Source organism: Podarcis filfolensis (assembly GCF_964270895.1).
Source record: "Podarcis filfolensis genome assembly, chromosome: 13".
Taxonomy (NCBI): Eukaryota; Metazoa; Chordata; class Lepidosauria; order Squamata; family Lacertidae; genus Podarcis; species Podarcis filfolensis.
Genome location: NC_139615.1, coordinates 50711845 through 50724196, shown reverse-complemented (window position 1 = coordinate 50724196; position 12352 = coordinate 50711845). Strand labels below are relative to the sequence as shown.

Here is a 12352-nt window from a genome sequence, read left to right as displayed (position 1 = left end):
GACAGCAATAAAAGAGGGTGCCAGGAGGTCTTTTGGGGAGACTTTTGATATGCAACAGAAAGGGTCATATTCAGCATTTTGTGACCATTTTTTTAAGCAAACAGTGTTCACACAAAAAACATACAGGTCACACCTTTCCCATTCTGCTGTGTTCTTAAATTACAACGCATAAGGATAATTTTTTGTTGTGTCGTCACTGACTGCCAGGTAATTTATCCACCTGGAAATCTGCCCTGAGGCTAATCAAGTATCATCCCTGTTCTTGTGCAGATGCCAAGAGATCTGCGAGGAGCAGTTAAGTCATGACCTTGGTCTTAGAGCAATGACTTCAGCAGAGGAGCTGTGCCCCCGCTCTGTGCTGCAGCTACACAACTCTCCAACTTCACAGAGGAGTTTCAAAACCCCTGCTCTTCTCACACCAAGGAGCCACACATGAGCTTGTCAAACTTGTTACACATTTTATTCAGTTAATCCATTTCCAGCTACTGACAGTTATTTTAGCTGACTTATTACTTTAGTAATCAGTCCTCTGTATATTCTCTTCCTTGTCATTTCTCTGGTTTCAATGGCTTTCGAAAAGTATCTGAAACATACTGCACTTCTCAGCTCAAAACTCAGGGGAAACCAGTCTGACTGCTCTGTATGTCCACTTACTCAACACACGTGGTTTTTCTCCACCCACAAACATAATGATCAGACCAGACTCATGCATAACAAACACTAAGCCAAACCATGGTTTCCTGCAAATGCATGCAAACCCCTTTCCTTGGTCCTGCTGCTTCCATGCTTCCCACAGCTAAGCTGTGGTTCGGCTTACAGGCATACTGCTAAACCAATCTGTGCCATCCTTAGTCCATTTTCCTGGAAACTTAAAATAGCTCCCCTCCCTCTCTCCTCTGACCCCGGAGTGGGAAGTTAAAAATAATAATAATAAATACTATTGTGGGGACTTCCAGATTGGCCTCACTTCCAAATGGTCTTACATCTCTCCTCACTCTTAGTAGGAATCTCCCTTCTCTGTAGTGGCATCTAATATGGTCACACAAATTCACAAACTGCTTCTCAGCCTTCCATGCTCTCCCCCCCCCCCCCCATGTTGTGGAGCTAAAATCCAACTCTCCTATAGGATGTGGAACTGAAGGTGAACTGAGGACAGGCAAAGGCTGAATACTCTGTTCCAGTTCTACACTTTCAGGGATTTGAAAGAGGCAGAATCTGCCTCAGGCTCAGAATTATTCGTCAATAGTCGTACCACATAGAAACACGAGCATAAGCCAGTTAGGCAGTGACTGCCTGACCTAATTACTCAGTTTCTAAGATAAATCCTAAAATATATTGAGCAATATCTTCACCAAATACTCACCATGGTTCTACATACATCTCTAATTTAGGGCAATTTATTTTACTCAAACTGGACTGAATGTTACATCACATAACAACACCCAGGTGTTTGGAGAACTTAGGTTGTAAGTGGGCTATCCATCCAGGGAAGATGCTAATTCCAGTTCATTAAACCAACCTGTCTGAATTAAGGAGTGATTGCACATAACCTTGGCTAAAACCGAGTGGAAGAACATCTAGTGACTTGCTGGGAAGTAGAAAAGATAAAAGAAAACTGGATCATTTGCAGAGCAACCAGGTTAAGAAAAATACATCCAAGCGAGGTTTAATGCTATAGCTGAACAGAGTTTAATGTGAACAGAACTTTGCAAAGACCCTGGCAGATCAGTCCTGAGGTCTCCTGCTAATGCTTTTAAATTCAGGCTATTCTGTGTGATTTGTACAAATGAGAGAGAGAGAGAGAGAGAGAGAGAGAAGGAGGAGGAGGAGGAGGAGGAAGAGGAGAGGGGGAAGAAGATCACACCATTTTCATCAAAGTACTTTTATCTCTCAATATTATGTTTTCCTAAAATGCAGGTTTAAATGTTCAGAAAAACACACCATATAGTTCTGCAGCAGAAGGAACAAGAACTAGTATGACAGCGAGAAAGGCTCCAGCCTGGAAATGCTAGATCACATGTAGACTGCTTTTCAAAACAAAACAAAAAGGGCGAGAGCATTCGCCTGTGTTTTTTCCTTTAAAATAATGAATGGAACTAGAGAGCCAGTCAGAAACACAAAATTCAAATATAAGCTATTTAAGAAATGTACCACATTGTGAAGAAGAAATGGAAATACAGGAGAAAAGAAAACAAAAGCAATTATGGTGTAAAGAAAGTCTAAACCAAGCTTTGAGGATATAAACTCAGCGATAATGGTCAGTAGTTCTGACCAGAAAATGAAAATCAAGATGAAAAGCACCACAACAGGACAAAATGAATAAAGCTGTGCAAATAAGAGAAATAAAACTGGGAAATTCTGAAGCTGTGGGGAAGATAGATCCCGCCCCCCTCTTTCCCCTGGGGGAAAATTGTCATTTTAAGGGGAAAAAATCTATATATTCAACAGTCACACAAAAAGGTTTAGAGGTTATGGAATATGCTGCTTAGCATATAAAATATCATCCTCTGCACCAAATAATGTTACAGATAGGTAGCTGTGTTGGTCTGCCATAGTCAAAACAAAAAAAAAATTTTTCCTTCCAGTAGCACCTTAAAGACCAACTAAGTTAGTTCTTGGTATGAGCTTTCGTGTGCATGCACACTTCTGAAGAAGTGTATCTGAAGAAGTGTGCATGCACACGAAAGCTCATACCAAGAACTAACTTAGTTGGTCTTTAAGGTGCTACTGGAAGGAAATTTTTTTTTTTTGTTTTGACCAAATAATGTGTATGTCTGCATTATGATACATCCATGTATGACATTGTGCTGACACTGGCATATTAGTTAACCCTGTTAATTCTCTCTCTTAATTTGCTAAAAAGAAATATTCTTTATCTGTTTGCAGGGTGCTGGACTAGGTTACCACCAGGCTTCCTTCCAATTCAGTCATTCCCTGTTTAGGGTAATGGCTGCTAGTAGAGTAGTTTGGAGTGGTAACATAGTTTGGGATGCTTGATGGCTTCAGTTGCATAGACTGCATAAATCTATTCCGGTGAAGAGGAAAAACTATGACTTCTAAGATGTCAGCTTGGAAAGCACTGTGAACAGGGCCTTTTCAGCTATGGCCCCCTCCCTCCCATTGGAACTCTCTTCCTAAGGATACCTACTGAATATCATCCTTGAATACTTTTAGGTAGTGGGTTACGTTTTTTTATTCCGCTGGGCTTTTGATAGATTACTTTTGGGGGGGGCCACTAGGTGGCGCATCGGAAGATGGCTGACAATAACATCTCTCCGACCCACACGAGGTAATTTGGAGGCTATGATGGGGGTAATTGGCCTCCTTAACCCCCCCAGGATTGTGGGGGGGGGACGGCCCTTGCCTGCTGTGCCCTATACCACCCCGAATTTGTGGGGGTGAGGGCACTAGGCACAAAGCCCTCCTGTGGGATTCCGGCACTCCTGGACGCCGTCCCTGATTCGCGCCGCTAGTTGCAAGCATCTTCAAAAGAAACAATTTGGACGAGATAAATTGCACATGCTTCAAGGAAAAAGGGGAGTAAAGACTGCTGACAGAAGAGATCTCTGATAACAAGACAAGAATAAAATATGAGAAGATACGTCAAGATACGGTATGACAAATGACTGAGGGGGGAGGGGGGGAAAAACCTGCCTTCCTTTTTCTTATGTGATTTAACAAGAATCCCCTCCCCTAATGAGTCTTAAGCTGTGGATTTAAGGCTGTGTGGAGATAAACTTTCGAACCAAAGCAATGTTTCAAGATGAAGCTGGAAAGCTAAGAGTTTTGGAATGACGCAGTTAAAAATGCCGTCGCCATTTTGGGAGGCATTGTTGGAGCTCTTGGGTCTGGGAGGAGAAAGAGAGAAATAGAGTTGTTTACATATCGTGGATCAACTCCTCGGTGGGACTTAAGAGCGACAAATGCCAAATTTATGATGGAAAGAGTGATGCTATCTACGAAGGAGATATATGGAAACCATCTGGACTTAGTGGAGGAACGGGAAATCCACACAGGATTATTATTTTGCTTATCGGCTTAAGGAGACTAACAGAAGAGATTGTAAAGGAAAAATAGAAATTATATGAAGATATGATGTGGAAACACCAAGATAAGACTGGATAGAATTATGAACTTTGTCTGGACTGATTGGGACTGATTTGGACATTAACGCAGTAATAATAAGATGATTTGAATCCCCCTTTGGATCTTGAAGTATGGGTTCCCCCAACAAAATTTAAAAATTTGGCTTTGTAATTTGGAATTATGTGATGTGATTTCATTTGATGTGATTGGCCAGTTAATAAAAATTCTTTAAAAAAATAACTTTTTGGTCTTCTTTATGATGCTGAATCAATTTAGGCATTGCTTTCAGAATCTGTTTTCATCAGCTGATTTTTATATTAGTTTAAATATTTATTTTAGTTCCTCCAGGTTAGAAATTAAAGTAATAAAACAGTCTAAAAAGATAGGCCACACCTCCTGCACTCAAACAGCAGCACCTTTCTCAACTGTGTTCAGATGTCAACTGTAATAATAGGAAATGCCTGGCCTCTGGGAAAATGGCAAAGTCTATATGGGTCAACAAGGGAAGCCAATTGCGCTAGATAACTGTACCTGCTTTGTAGGTATAGAAACCTCTACATAATTCTCATCCCAAACAGCCCAGAGCCAATGCCAGAAGTCACCATGACCAATTTCAGTGCTAAATGAAGTCAGTTAGGATGAATGAGCAGCCTGAAGCTTTTGTAGGCAATTGTCTCCCCCCATGGCTAAGAGGGCCAGAAAAGCTGCCTTTAAACATAAGAGGTTTCCACTGCTGGGGAGTAAAATATTACACATCCTAAATGGTAAATAAAAAATTAACAAGACAAGAATGTTGCTCCTATCACTCTCTGTGTGTTCACTGTGCCAGTGAGGGTCAGATGGCAAATCAACCATGACCTCTCTGTTATTTATTCATTTATATAAAGGTAAAGGTAAAGGGACCCCTGACCATTAGGTCCAGTTGCAGATGGCTCTGGAGTTGCAGCGCTCAACTCGCTTTACTGGCCAAGGGAGCCGGCATACAGCTTCCAGGTCATGTGGCCAGCATGACTAAGCCGCTTCTGGCGCACCAGAGCAGCACCACGGAAACGCTGTTTACCTTCCCGTCAGAACAGTACCTATTTATCTGCTTGCACTTTGACATGCTTTCAAACTGCTAGGTTGGCAGGAGCAGGGACCGAACAACGGGAGCTCACTCCGTCGCGGGGATTCGAACCGCTGACCTTCTGATCGGCAAGTCCTAGGCCCTGTGGTTTAACCCACAGCGCCACCCGCGTCCCCTATTCATTTATATACTGCCCTTCATTTGAAGATTGCAGGGCGAACTACAAAACAAAAACACAAAATACGTAACATAACGAAAACAAACAAACAAAAAACAAGCAAACCAATAACCCTCACCCACAAGCACATTAAAAAAGTCATAGAATGTTAATCCGCTAAAGGCCTCGTTATGAAGGAAAGTTTTTGCCTGGCGCCTAAAGGTGTAGAATGAAGATGCCAGGAGCGCCTCCTTGGGGAGAGCACACAAAGAAGGGCCTCAGATTAGGATCGCAGGGTCCAGATTGCTTCTTATGGAGAGAGGCAGTCCTTGAGGTTTTAAGACTTTCATCAGTCAAAGCCAGCACTTTGAATGGCGGCCAGTGCAGTTGGGCCAGAACTGGTGCTATATGCTCAAACCATCTTGTCCCAGTAAGCAACCTGGTCAATGAATTTTGCACCAGCTGAAGTTTGTCAACCATCTTGCAGCTAAGAGGTGAACAGGCTACTGTAATACAATCTATGGGCTGCATTTCTTTGTAACTTATGAAACTGGCTTGGTTGCAACTGCTCTCACAACTGCTCTTTCTTTGCCTGCAAAGGCAAACGACAGAGCCAGGAAACGACATCTGTATTTTGTCTGCCAATCAAGCTGAACAAGTATTCCAGTTCCAAATATGTAAGAGAAGGAAGCAGAAGCTGGCATTAAGGGAGTCACCCTCAAAGCTGCCCCCACCCGCCAGCCAAAGCTGTTTGGTTGATAAATCACATTGCTGTGGCAGAAAAGAAAAAGGAACCTAGCTGGCAGTTTGTCCCACCTCCTATAAAAGCCTGCAAACTGCTGTTGTCTTAAATTAAAGGGGCCCTGTGGACACACCAGCATGTTCAACAGAAACAGTGCTGGAAGGAATCTATCTGGAATATTAACCTCTAACCAAGAAAGGCCAATTTAGAATAACCAAGCTAAGCACTCCAACTAGTATGGAATGCGTTGTCACTCCAAGCAACAAAGAACTGTGATATAAACAGACCACAGAAACATCCCCAAAAGTAAACACAAAGCAGAAAAAATTATCCAAACCAAAAAGCATCAACAGCTGCTGTTTTCAATAATTTTCTGCTGCTTTATCGACTTACTATTTTGCACATGAGAGTGAAAAATGAACAGGAGAATGACCTGGACTAGTGACTCCACACCACTGGTCCAAGAGTCAGATTTTAAAGCCATCCTTGTTAAAGGTAAAAAAAGAAGCAGTTAAGTCCAGTCAAAGGCAACTATGGGGTGCAGCACTCATCCTGCTTCAGGCGAAGGGAGCAGGCGTTTGTCTACAGACAGCTTTCCGGGTGATGTAGCCAGCATGGCTAAACCACTTCTGGCACAACGGAACACCGTGACAGAAGCCAGTGTGCACAGAAACGCTGTTCACCTTCCCGCCACAGCGGTGCCTATATATCTACTCGCACTGGTGTGCTTTCGAACTGCCAAGTTGCCAGGAGCAGGGACAGAGCAACAGGGGCTCACGCCATTGCACAGATTTCAACCGCCGACCTTCTGATCAGCAGGGCCAAGAGGCTCAGTGGTTTCCCCCTTGTTACTCCATCCTTGTTAAACCCCCTTGTTACAGCCATTACCAAAGGTGTCATGGGCTTTGAAGATGCTTGAGCTCAGGACGAAAGGGAGAAACATGCTAAAAGGAAGTCACGTTTGGCAAACCCTCACTATGATCAAACTCCCGCCCGGAAACCTGTGTCCCCACTGTGGAAGGACGTGTGGATCCAGAATTGGCCTCCATAGTCACTTACGGACACACTGTTAAAACCATGTTCATAGAAGACAACCTTACTGGGCTATGAGTGATCGCCAAAAAAGAAGAAGTTACTCCATCCTTGTTACTGAGCAGTCCTGCAGTCAGACTGATTATCTTCCAGGGACAATTAGTCTGGTTATTGTAACATACAGCAGGTATGCTTTTTACAGACAAGGTAGGAGAGAAGAGCAGGTAGAGATATATCATGCACCTTGAATACAGCTCAGTTTTCATGATCTCACCTCATTCCAACTGCACCCCATTTCCTCATTTACTCGCTCCCTGTATAACACATTCAAACAGGAGTTATATCGGCTTGATTTGCACATAGCACTAAGCCAAACTATGGTGATGCACGAACATGTGGGGACTTGTAAAAAAATTGACAAATTAAATTTGCCCCTGGTTGTCATGTCGCCTTGCTACCTGCAGCTAAACCATGGTTTGGCTTAATGTTACATGCTAACTGGGCCACAGACTAATTAGCCTGGGGACCTATCTTGCTTGTAGTGCTGACAGACTGAGGACCATTTATCCAAGAACATGCAATTGTATGATACAGCTTTTCCTGGTCTGCATCACTTCAGACCGCATATCTGAATGTTTCCCAACTCTCTGCACGTAGAAAACTAATGCACCAGGGAAAAAGGTGCAGCTCAGAAATCTCCTGGACATTTTCTGCATGCCAAGAGGGGGATGGAGGTTGCGGAGCATCCTGTGACTCTCTCGCCTCAAGTAGTTCAGTTCATGAGAAACTTCACTTCATTTCGCTCATAAATATAACGTTAAAGGCCCAGTTTATACACAAACAGATCATGTCCAACTCTGTGGCAATTTGTGTAAATTATTGTCTGGGATCAAAGGACAAAGAAGTCAGTTTGGTTCCCATGGGGAGAAAATGTTTAGAGCTTCAATAAACTTCAGTGCTTTTGCCCCTCAGAAGCCACATTGTTTGGTGTTTTAAAAAGAAGAGGAGGATGAGGAGAGAAATAATTTGCTGGAGGAACATGAAAGGAATGAAGGACGGGGGGGGGGGGTGAGATGACATGGGGGGGGGGAGACCTTGACATTCACTTGCAACGCATTTGCTGCTATTAAGGCACCACAGCTGTTTATTAGTAAACATCTGCCAAAATGCACAAACTCGTATTTGTTGCTAGGGCTGAGCAATGTCTGGTTTTCAACATCGTGATACAGTGGTACCTCGGGTTAGGTACTTAATTCATTCCAGAGGTCCGTACTTAACCTGAAGCTGTTCTTAACCTGAAGCACCACTTTAGCAAATGGGGCCTCTTGCTGCCGCTGCACCGCCGGAGCACGATTTCTGTTCTCATCCTGAAGCAAAGTTCTTAACCTGAAGCACTATTTCAGGGTTAGCAGAGTCTGTAACTTGAAGCGTGTGTAACCTGAAGCATATGTAACCTGAGGTACCACTGTACTTCCCACCCCAAAAAAAACACCTTATGAATATAAACAATTTCCCCACCACCAGCAGATTTAGGAGGACGGCTGAAACATCACATGGCAATTCACATCTCTGAAGCGTCTGTAACCCGAGGTACCACTGTAAATCACCTGCTAAACATTGTGATATACCAATATATTACAATGTCTGAAATAAGGATGGATCTATGTAGAACGGGGTAATATCTTGGCAGCTGCTAATATTTAGGAGTCTAAAACTGATAATGTTTTAAATTACCTTTAGCATATTACTACAACTGTAATTTTATAATAGAGATAATTTTAAATTAACACATTTTCTCTAAAATTAAAGCTGCAGAAGTAATTAGTAGTACAGATATCAAAGTTAATGTAAGAGGATGTTCCCTAAAACTTTAATTACATTACTAAACAAGAAGCCAATTCTGTGTCATGCTTTTAGATATTTAAATATAATTCACTATCGAGTTTTAGTTGAATGTGTGTGTATATCCCAGAACACCAGTTATTTGATGGTTTATTTTCTTTTATAAACCAAGCCAAACTAGAAAGAATAGATAAAATTTTACAGAACAAAACTATAGAAGGGAGAAGGGAGACACAAACAAACACAAACATGCAGAAGGGGAGAACGGAGGGAAGAGGCTTAAAGAAGAGGGCAAGGTTTATTTTTATTTTTAAACTCAGAAGTAAATAAGCCCAGTTTATTTTTCACAGGACTAGAGGTTTCCAAGCAAGCCCTGGCTGAGGGCAGCAGCCATTCACAGGGCAGGACTGGGCAGCAACACAGGGTTTTTTGCGGGGAGGGGCGGTGGAAAGGGCTTCCTGCTCTTGCGAGGGCCCCAGTGGAGCTCGGGTGTCAGGAGGGCCCTGCCGACAGAGGGAGCCCAACGGAGGACGAAAGGGGCTCCCGGCAAGAAGTCTAGAGATGCCTCAGACTGTGCATTGTAGATGGATATTGCCTGTTTCTGTTGCATTGTGCCACTAAGCGCTCAAGCCAGGAATGGCCCTCCAGAAGTGGCCCTCCAGATGTTGCTTGACTGCAACTTCCAGCCAGCACGGTCAGGGATGTTAGGAAATGTATTCCAACCACCGGCTCCCCATCCTAATCAACCAACCATTCTGGAAGTGCATGAGGAGGTGGAACACGCTCTATCTGAAACACGTGCATTGGGAACATAGAAATCTAAGAACAGCCCTGAAGAATCAGCCCAAAGGCCCATCCAGTCGAGCAGGATGTTCTCCAGTGACCACTGTTCTCCATTGATGCTTACGGGAAGTCTGCAAGCAGGACCTGTATTCATCTGCGCTCTCCCTACTTCTGATTCCTGTTAGATATTTCTGCACTCTACAGCATTTCCACCACATATACCATTAGCCTCCTGCTTCTTTCCCAACATGTTTTTAGATAGTTACTATTTCTTCTATTGGTCATTGCTAGAATTGCTAGAATTAGGTACCATTTCAACATTACCTTAAAGCAATTTTCTGTTAAGCTTGCATTTAAATGAGAACTGCTTCCAGAGTTTCTCTCAGACTTCTATGGAAATAATATGTCCAACATCTTGAGCTCATTTGCTCAGGCTTGCTCTCATATTTTGGTTTGTATACTCTTAAATTATCCATACTTTCTTCATTTTTGAAATCACTTTCTCAGATGAATGGTTTGCTCTCAGGTACTCTAGTACTGAAAACACTCTAATCATGGTGGAATTTGCAGATGGGTGGCGCTGTGGGTTAAACCACAGAGCCTAGGACTTGCCGATCAGAAGGTCGGCGGTTCGAATCCCCGCGATGGGGTGAGCTCCCGTTGCTTGGTCCCTGCTCCTGCCAACCTAGCAGTTCGAAAGCACGTCAAAGTACAAGTAGATAAATAGGTACTGCTCCAGCGGGAAGGTAAACGCCGTTTCCGTGTGCTGCTCTGGTTTGCCAGAAGTGGCTTAGTCATGCTGGCCACATGGCCCGGAAGCTGTACGCCGGCTCCCTCGGCCAATAAAGCGAGATGAGCGCCACAACCCCAGAGTCGGTCACGACTGGACCTAATGGTCAGGGGTCCCTTTACCTTTAACTTTTTACATCTTATTTCAGAGTCTTCAGTCATGTTATTGTTGTTGTTAGCATAACAATTATTTGATAAAGTTTTTATATCTAAATAGGTTGCTCCTAACTGGGAATTTTGTGGCTCACTACTCGCTTGTTATAGGCCGTTGGCTTTTTGCACCCCTTCAGAGGAAGGAAGTGGGGGGGAAAGCTGCTACTGTAGTCCATTCCTGACCCTCTTAACTCATCCCCACCGCACCCTTTCCCCTTCACATTTCTCTGCCACATCGCTTTGTAAGATGCAACAGCACGTGAACTGATGATGGCAGCTACCATCCAAGTGGCATCCAGCCCGTCTTCCTGCTATGAAGCCATTTCTCAGGCCAGTGGAGGGATTGCTGACAGCGTCCAAGCCATGCCTCATATGCACTGCCCTGTGGCCTCTTGTGTTTAATGAGAAGTACATCCAAACAACGCAGCATTTCTTTAAACAACATAGTTTCCCACTATTGTTAAGCACAGAGCAAGTCAGCAATTGAACAGGATTAACAACAGCACAATGACCTGCTGTCCTGTTACAAGGCCACTCGCTCATCATTTTCATCTTTCCATTTATTTATTTATATTATTATTATTATATATTTGCAAGAGAGGCATTATCTTGTGGGACATTAGATTAGGAGTTCTATTGATATTAAATATGAACGAATAAGAAAAAGGCTGCCATTGACTAAAAAAACAATCCATGTACTGATTTCTTTAATTTAATAAGCCTATAATCCTTACAGCTGAGTGTATCAGAATAAAAAAATGAACGTTTGGCTGGTACCACAAATCACTGCAAGGAACAGCACTTTACTGCTATGCTAGATGCCTACCTAGCACAAGCTGATAGCCTCCATAAATGGGACAAGCTGGCACTCGTTTCAGCTGAGCAAAAGGCACATTATTCTGTGGAGCAGCAGAAAATTTCAAACCAGGGGTGTTTACAAACACACATGGGTTTTGTTCTGTTTTCCATTTCTATTTAAGTTTCCATTGTTTTACCATGTTGTAGAAGCTGCCTGGGGTGGGATATAAATCTCTGAAATAAATATAAAATTTTGAGTTGAGAAGAAAAGAACATGCTAGACCAGGCCAAAGGCCCATCTAGTCCAGTATTTATTTAATTAATTCAATTAATTAATTAATTTCTATACCGCCCTTGGTCCGATCACAGGGCAGTTCTCGCAGCGGTAATCAGATGTCTACGGGAAGCCCACAAGCAAATCCTGAGTGCCCCAGCGCTCTCCTCCCTTGCAGTTCAGAGGCTTACTGCCTCCAGCAGTGAGGGTAGTTCATTTCTGTAAAACCTGGGGAGTTCTTGGTCATAAATGTCAAATGTAGCCTCTTGTATTCATCACGCTAACAGTTCCAACATGCCCTTCAAGTTAGAAGATGTTGATTCTTGAGCTAGACCCATTATTTTTTCCTGAGCCTCTCCATCAATCTTGCAAATAAGAGCACATTTTTTTAAGGTGTACATATCCAAGATGCTTTATGTGTACACCTAAAACATAATATTTGTTTCCAAAAACCCTCGGTGTATTTGTAAACACATTTATTGGAGAGGTACATATTCAGGGAGCCATGAGATATAATACCCTGATGATTGCACACTTAGAGCTGTTTCCTCTGTTAAGCGGCAAAGTGCTCCAGAATCCACAAACACTGCTAACCTATAAATATCTCAGATATCACTGGCACACTGAGAG

The 12352-nt window shown here is 43.0% G+C and overlaps 1 protein-coding gene across 3 annotated transcripts in view; it reads right to left on the bottom strand.

The window, feature by feature from the left end:
- Positions 1 to 12352, bottom strand: part of TPPP (tubulin polymerization promoting protein) — a 59353-nt gene that overhangs the window by 17419 nt on the left and 29582 nt on the right. The gene's annotated exons all lie outside the window — the stretch shown is intronic.